General features: G+C 40.0%; 1 pseudogene; it reads right to left on the bottom strand.

Annotated features, from left to right (window-relative positions):
- Positions 1-1,740: 1,740 nt before the first annotated feature.
- Positions 1,741-2,495, bottom strand: LOC118709748 (annotated as a pseudogene).
- Between the last annotated feature and the right edge of the window lie 5,995 nt (positions 2,496-8,490).

Below are 8,490 nucleotides of genomic sequence, written 5' to 3'. Positions count from 1 at the left end.
GACATTAACAGAGTTTATCAGGCCCAAACAAGTCACAATTTGGCTGCATGTAGGGAGGGCTCTACTCCGTTGTGTGTGCAAGAGAAAAATAGCCCCTTAGAACTGCAAAACTCAGTCTGTCCAAAACATTTTTTAATCTTCACCTGAAGATATTTTCTCCATTGTTTTCTAGAGAAAACAGAAGAGAGGAAGGAGGGGGAGAGAGAGAGCGAGAGAGAGAGAAAGAGAGAGAGAGAAACATCGATATAAGATAGATTGGCTGTCTCTCATATGCACCCTTTCCAGGGCCAGAGAACCTGCAATTGAGGTACTTGTTCTTGACTGGGAATTGAACCCAAGACACCTTGGTTTGTTGGACAGTGCTCTAAACACTGAGAAAAACTGGCCAAGGCTGCCTGTCTAAAATTTTGTCAGGGGCCTGAACTCAATCAAACTGAGCCACTGGGAGTTGGGATGGTGGCATTAGTGGGCCTCCCATTTTGGGGAGGTGCTATTCAGGCCTGTAGGAAAGGGGAAAATTAACCTCTGATTAAAAGTTTACAACTCAGTCTCTCCCAGCTTCTGCCCAGACCTCAATAAGGCAGGATCATCTGTTGTCACGATAGTGGGCCCACTTGGATCCCTAATTGGGAGGTATCAGTGAGGTTTAAAAAAAAGGGAGGCAAATGGTCCCCATACCAAAGCCACACCGCTTTGTCACAGACATCCATTCCGGTAGCCCACACCTCTACATCCTAGCACAGGTAGCTGGGTCCGCAGCAGAGCATGAGCTCCACAGGGTGTGACATGGAGGGTGGGGCTATTGCATTTTACCAGGATGATCTCTAAAAAGGCGAGTGCTCCATTCAAGAAAGAGAGCATCTGTGGCACGGACGAGTGACTCAGCACAGGGGCCTGGCAGCTGGCCCCTCAGCTCTCTTCCCAGTGCCACAAACTGCAGCCTCTTCTCACATGACTCCATCCCACTCTGCACTCCCTCTGCCTGAGTGGCTGCAAATGACATTTTGTGTATTGGCCCTTTAAGAGGGCACCTATACCTACCTCCCTGGTAGATAGAAACTCTGGTGATTTTCACAGCCAGATGCTATGTGCCTGCCTCTTATCTGTCCAGGCCCTCTGAGCTAGGGGGTCTGCTCAGGGGGACTTTTATGGCTGATATATTCCTTTGGAATCTCAGCTTTCTTGTGTGGGAACCAGTTCAGACATTTTTACATATCTGCTCCTCCTACTAGTCTTGTGGCTTTTCTATAGATCATTGGTTATCAGACTTTAATTCAGATGGTTAATTCACTTGGTTATTCAGGTGGATTGTTTTATATTTTAGTTGCAATTCCAGTTTGGTCTTGGGGGGAGATGAGTGTAACATCTATCTAGTACATACCATCTTGAATTTCCCCCCCAATATTGAGAATCATGCTTTGAAACCAGGTCACGAAGCATAGTTTGTAATTTGTGCAATACTGGTATAATCTTTTAACTTCTTGAGAGTTGGTTTCTTTATTTATAAAATGACACTTATATTCTTTTACTTTAGATCATATAAAACTATTTTATCATAAGTAGAACAAGTTAAAGCATCTTGACAACTAAAAAAGTATTGCAAATTGAAAATATCTCATAAGAAAATTAAGGAAACAGGAGAGAATGTAACATTATTTATTGATGGTGCACGACAAAATAAGGATCCCTACCCTGCTCCCCTTCTTTAGGGGATCTGTGATGGAAACGGTAGCCAGGAGATTATCGGTGAGTTGGGGGATCAGTTTGGGGCAAGGACTCCCCAGCAGCTGAGGGCCTCTTTTCCTCTTGCTGGGAAGAGACCTTGGCAGCACCACGAGAAACAGGGATGATGTTCTGGGCAGCCCCCGGGCCATAATACCACAGCATCCATGGTTTTCTGGGTGGCGGTGATGGCATGGATTGTGGTCATGAGTCCCTCCACGATGTTTAAATTGTCATGGATGACGTTGGCCAGGGGGGCCAAGCAGTTGGTGGTGCAGGAGGCATTGCTGACAATTGTGAGGGAGTTGTCATACTTGTCATGGTTCACACCCATCACAAACGGGGGCATCCGCAGAAGGGGCAGAGACGATGACCCTCTTGGCTCTGCCCTTCAAGTGAGCCCCAGGTTTTTCACTGGCAGTGAAGACACCAGCAGATTCCACCACATACTCAGAACCAGCATCATCCCATTTGATGTCAGTGGGATCTTGCTCCTGGAAGATACAGATGGGCTGTCCAATGATGACAAGCTTCTCGTTCTCTGTCTTTGCTGTACCTTTGTACTCGCCACTAGTAGAATCATACTGGAACAGGTAGACCATGTAGTTGATGTCACTGATGGAGACAGTATCCACTTTGCCAGAGTTAAAAGCAGCCCTGCTGACCAGTGCCCAATGCGGCCAAATCCGTTCACTCTGACCTTCACCATCGTGTCTCAGGGTTGTGGCTGCTGGCACTGCGCAGGAGAGGCTGTCAGACCAACAGGAGGAGCAGAGAGCCTCTCTCTCTTCTCTTGCTGTGTAACACAGATGGGTATGTTTTCCAGATTTGCAAATACAAACTTGAGGAGCTTTCATTTCAGAAGCATGCCTTGCTCTGTCTTGGCTGACTATGAAATATCATATGTGTGATACGGGATCAGTCACCACTCTTTTGACTTCAATCTTCACACATTTCAAATTAAGTTTAAGACAAATGCTTTCCAAAATCTTCTTTAGCTCCAACATCTTAAAACTAAATACATATTACAAATTTATGAGAAGATGCTCCTTTTTAACCCTAAATACTTTGTTTTATGTAGACATCTGATAGGAGATTAAGCAGCCCAATATTCAAATCATTTGGAGCATTGGTCTTGATTATATCCAAAGCGTCCCAGAGGCAGAGTCATTTTATTATGAATAAATACCTATCTTTAATCATTAGAAAAAATGAGAAGACGGGAAGGTCTAATTACCAAGGAAAACTTAGCTATTTCAGACTCATATAATTTGACTCGTATTACTTAGATATCTGAAGATATGTGCACATAATTATTTCACATATAAAAACACTAAAATTCCAGACTTTAGAGTCCACAATCAGGCTGGTTCAGTTTGTGAAGTATGAACCATAATGTGCCCCCAGCTCCTATCACGGTCCATGACACTGGAAAGCCTTGATAACTTCATGGAATTGACTGGGCTATTTTAGTAAATATCTCACTTAGATGTGTTTTATTCAGCATCTTTTACATATGATTATTCTTCTTTCTTTTCACTGCACAGTGAAAGATTTTAAAGACTATGGCCTGGATTTCTTTCCTATCCTGTGTTTTAATTATCAGTGATATCAATATTACTATTACCGCTTTTTATTTTGAGATCATTATAAATTATCATACAATCACCAGAAATAACATGGAGATATCATGTATCCTTTTAAAGAAATGTACCCAGTGGTAATATTTTGTAATACTATAGTATAATAAAAATAATTAGTTTATTAGTGTTGATACAGTCATAATACAGAACTGTTCCACAAGCAAAAGCATCCTTCATGTCGGCCACACTCACTTTCACAATAACTCCTGACAGCCGTTAATCAGTTCTTCATTTTATTACTCTATAATTTCAAGAATATTATCTTGCCTAATAATAGTCAAATATGTAAATTGATGTACCTTTGCTATGCCCATAGCCAATCAGAGTATGCGAATCAACCCACCAAAAATGGCGGTTAATTTGCATACACAAGCGGGGCAGGCAGCACCATGGTCTGCTTCTGGGGATGTGGGTCTATGGGGTGTGGAGGAGGCCCTGCAGGCAGCACCAGACATTGCCCATAAGGTACCAGTAAATTGGCCCGGGAGGCAGGATGGGCAGCGCCAGATGCCACAGGAGGGGTTCAGGTTCATCACAGGCCCCAGAATGGCCTTCCTAGCCATCCCTATGGGGCCCTGGGAACATCGCTGCCCCAGGCAGGCATGGATGGGCCCGCCTAGCCACTCTCATGGGGCCGTGGGAACATTGCTGCCCCAGGAAGTCTTGTCTGTGAGGACCAACTGTGGCTACAGTGGGAGCTGCTGTGCAGAAAACACCCCTATGGAACAGGACTTGCTTCAGTGGTGCATTTGTGCTCACTGAGTCTGCCTCTTTGTGGATGTGTAGAGCTAGAATCTGCTATTGTCAGAAGCTGTCTGGGTGCACTGGCTCTAGGGCCTCCAGGGAGGTGAAAAGTCAGCCACTGTCTGGGGCCACCCTACAGGATCTACAAAGGGATCTGCAGATGTTTGTTAATGTATTGAGGTGCCCAGGTGAGGCCCAGCTATGAAGCAAGGCAGGCTCCTGCTAATGCAGGGTCTTGGGCCTTTTATTGATAGGTTGGGCCTTTTATTGATAGGTTTGCGGCTCCCTGAACCAACTGTAGCTTGTATGAAAGATTTTAGCAAAGTCTGAAGCCTAAGCCAGGACAGGCCATTCATTCATATGGAAGGACTTCTGCAAACAGCTTAAGTGGGGCTGTAATTAGATGGGACAGGGTCTTGTGGAATCCCCAGGATGGAGCTAACACTGTGCTCCAGGCTGATGGAGACTTAGATATGCCTGACAGTCAGCCATGAGACAGGGGATGTCCAGGGAGCACCCTCATCTGGGAGAAAGCTCCTCCTCCCCCAAGTTCTTGCCCTGATGCCAGATAATCCAATTCTCCCCATATGTGTCTGAGTACACCAAAGCCTCCAGAACTGTACTGAATAAGTAATAAATTTAGATTCTAAATGGAAGTCTGAGTATTTTTGTGCACTGGCCCTTTAAATGGAATACCTGGGTCTTAAACAGCCACCTTATCACTCAGCCCCAATCCCCACTGTTTTTTATAGCCTGTAGTTGCAGGAACTTCTCTTCTGAGCTCTGGAGTCCTAGACTGGTGTAGGGCTTGGACACCTTGCTTCTCAAGGGTGGCCTCCACAGAGATGATATCCCTCATGATTAAAAAAATGGCACACACAGAGGTTGGACCAGCCTGGTCTGCACCTCCGCCCCTCCTACCAGTCTTAATGTGCTTTCTTCTTTACTTCTCTAGTTGTAAGACTTTTATTCAGCCAAATTTCAGGCAGCTCTGAATGATCTGTATTTTAGTTTTAATTTTGATGTGGTTGTGGGAGGCAGAGAGTACAGGCATTTACCTTTGCTGCTATCTTAGTTCTTTAGATTCAAGATGTACTCTTTAATTTTTTTTTTCATTCACCATAATTCCTTAGAGATTTATCCAAGTTGTTGAGGATATCTATAAGTTAATTCTTTTTTTAATTTTATTTCTAAGTATTATTCTATACTGCAGATTTATTGCAGCTTTTTAAAACCATTTAGCCATTAAAGAACAACTAGGTTGTTTCAGATTTTTTTTGTTTTGTTTTTTCCTATTAGGAATCATGCTGTTATCAAACACCTCCCATCAGAAAAAAGCTCAGGATAAATTCATTTATTTCATAGGTGAATTTTACTAAACAGTTAAAGAAGATTTATTGGCAGTCATTTTCAACTTCTTCTAAAATATTGAGTTGTATACCTGTACACATTTTATTATATAAAGCCAGCATTACACAGATATGAAAGTGGGACAAAGATACCACAAGAAAAAAACTTATAGGCCAATATCCCTAATAAATATGAATGCAAAAACCTCAACCAAATATTAACAAATTATTCTAACAGTATATAAAAATGATCCTACAACATGACCACATGAAATTTAGCTCTAACATAGAACTGTGGTTCAATATATAAAAATAAATTGGCATACACCATATTAACAATTTGAGGGTGGAAATTATCCTCTCAATAGATTCAGAAAAATCATTGGACAAAATTCAACACACTTTAGTGACTAAAACAAACACTTATTGAAAATTTTTATGACAACTTTAACCCTATAGATCAATTTGGGAATATTTAATATTTTTACTCTTTCAGTCCATGAATATAATGTTATATTCACTTATTTACCTTCTTTGATTTTCTTTCTTTTGCATTTTATAAAGTTCAGTATACAGTGTCTATTTATATGTTTTTAAGTATCTACCTATGCATTTCATTTTCTTTGGGGCAATTGTACATTGTGTTGTGTTTTTAATTTCATTTCCATATGTTTTTTGATAGTAAGTAGAAGCAAAATTGACTAATACTCTTTTTTTGGGTGTCAAGCTCACCTGTTGTTTTAAATGGGACTTATTAAGCTAAGGTAGGGATGAGCCTACCAGGATCACCTTTTCTTGTTATGTTGAAGGTTAGGAGTAATTAGACCTGGGTATTGAATTGATAATAAGATAATCTTTTACTATGTTGTCCAATTCCTGGGGCCCAGATGAGTATGTTTTTCTTCTTCACCTTCCCCCATTCTCTACTGTTTCTTGAATTATTTTTATAGTTTATTATTGGTTTATCTGGGAGAAACAGAAGGAGATGAATCTATATTGTCTTGTCCAAGTTAGAATCCACTCTGTGCTTTTGGGATAAAAATGAGGTTATATTTCTTCCTACATATTATGCAGAGCTTTTGATTACTGTTCTGTATCAACTTAGTTCTCTGTATTAATAATGAAGTGACCCCACAGATGTAACACTGCTTTGCTGAGTAACATTATCAATACAGGTCTATTTTTCTTTGAATCTCTAATGCCATTTTGAGAACAATAATGCTAGGAGAATGATCTCTATTCCAAATACCTATGGACTAGCTGAATAGATCCACTTCTACTTACCATAGCTTTAAACTTTGTTTAGCAGTTATTTTCCCCAAGAAAATGGAGAAATAAAGGCATCTGAGATTGGAAAAGTAAATGTGTTCAGTGTCAATAATTCTATCCTGTTGTTGGACCATGTATTTCACTAATGTCTTGTTCCTACTTCTCCTATTACAGACTCTCCACCAGCTGGTGATCAGTCTTTTAAATATTTTTTATCAGATCTTCTTTCACTGAGATTTCTTGTCACTGAACTCCATATTTTTGTCTTTTCACTTTGCTACCTTGTTGCACTCACCTGCCCCTGAGTGAATGTGGTTAGAGGGTGATTTAAGAATATGCTAGATGAAGTTTGTAGGGTTTCAGACATTGCCTCAAGGCCATGGCTGTCATCTTTGCTCATTGTAAATGTAATGGAAACTTCTGCTCTTTTCTCAGAAATGTAGTGTTGCATTTACACCTCAAAGACATACATAAAAATCAATACCCCCAGGTTGGTTAGAGTTGGTGACAACAAAGTGACATGAATTTTGTGATAAAATCATAGGTACTTGCAGTTGAAAAATGTAAGGTGTCTGGAGCCTCTTACATTTGGGAACATACAATGTTCTTTTTAATTCTAATTCATTTAAATGTAAAAATAGACTTTAGTTAAGCTGAACACTGGCCAAGTGCTATTTATATTCAAGAAAAATGCCTCCAAATTTCCTATTGAGTTATGAAAAAACATGGTTATTTTTTATAAACAAACAAACAAAACACTATGCCCCAGACTTTCTATATCAAATTTTCTACTTTCTACATCAATGATCTTTATCAGCAATCTGCCTTTTCTTTTCATTTTTTTTTTTTTTTTTTTTTTTTTTTTTTTTTTACAGCAGGGGGAAATGGAGCGGGGTATACAAAAGATTAGTGTGCTTGTGCATAGTGCATGAGCATGTGGCTACTTACATATTTTTAAATCCTGAAAACTGAAGCAATTAAACATAATCATTCTAGTAAACTGAAATAATGAAAAATTCCTTTAGTTACAGAAGAAAAGGACCTTAGATTCAATGAAGTTCAGTAAATGCAATACATTATTTTCCTAATCTTGCTGACATTAAGTCCCCATTCTACATAACATTGCTACTCAAAAGTGATGTGATTGATGGTACAAGAGTGTCAGAGGCCATTTTGAAGCCCTTTTTCATATCATAATAGAGGCATTTTGTATTCTGAGAATGCAAGTCATTACTATTCTATTTGTTATGAATTTCTATAACACTTTATTCCTGTGCATATTTTATTCTTAGACTCTGTGATATAAGACTTTTGTGACTTGGAAAATGAAATGGCTAAATATTTTACCAAGACATACACGCAAGGAGTTCACAGAATTGTCCACTGACAACTCAATTTCAGATCATTGAAAACTGAAACGTATTTTATTTGCAAAATGGTCAGGAATGTTTGAATTTCAGAGTGTGGCCCAAACATGTCAGCTAATTGTTTTATTCAAATCCATTACATGGACATTAGCCATTATTTCGATACATTTTTAGAAGAACATAAGAAAAGCAGGCGTGCCAAAGCTGGTTTGGCTTATTGGATAGAGCGTTGGCATCCGGACTGACAGGTCCCAGGTTTGATTCCGGTCAAGGGCATGTACCTTGGTTGCGGGCACATCCTCAGTAAAGAGTCTGCAAGAGGCAGCTGGTCGATGATTCTCTCTCATTGATGTTTCTAACTCTCTATCCTCTCTCTTCCTCTCTGTAAAAAGTCAA

This window comes from Pipistrellus kuhlii, unplaced genomic scaffold (genome assembly GCF_014108245.1).
Source record: "Pipistrellus kuhlii isolate mPipKuh1 unplaced genomic scaffold, mPipKuh1.p scaffold_m20_p_7, whole genome shotgun sequence".
NCBI classification, from domain to species: Eukaryota; Metazoa; Chordata; class Mammalia; order Chiroptera; family Vespertilionidae; genus Pipistrellus; species Pipistrellus kuhlii.
The sequence above is the reverse complement of the archived record's forward strand: the minus strand, read 5'-3'. Positions and strand labels throughout refer to the sequence as shown.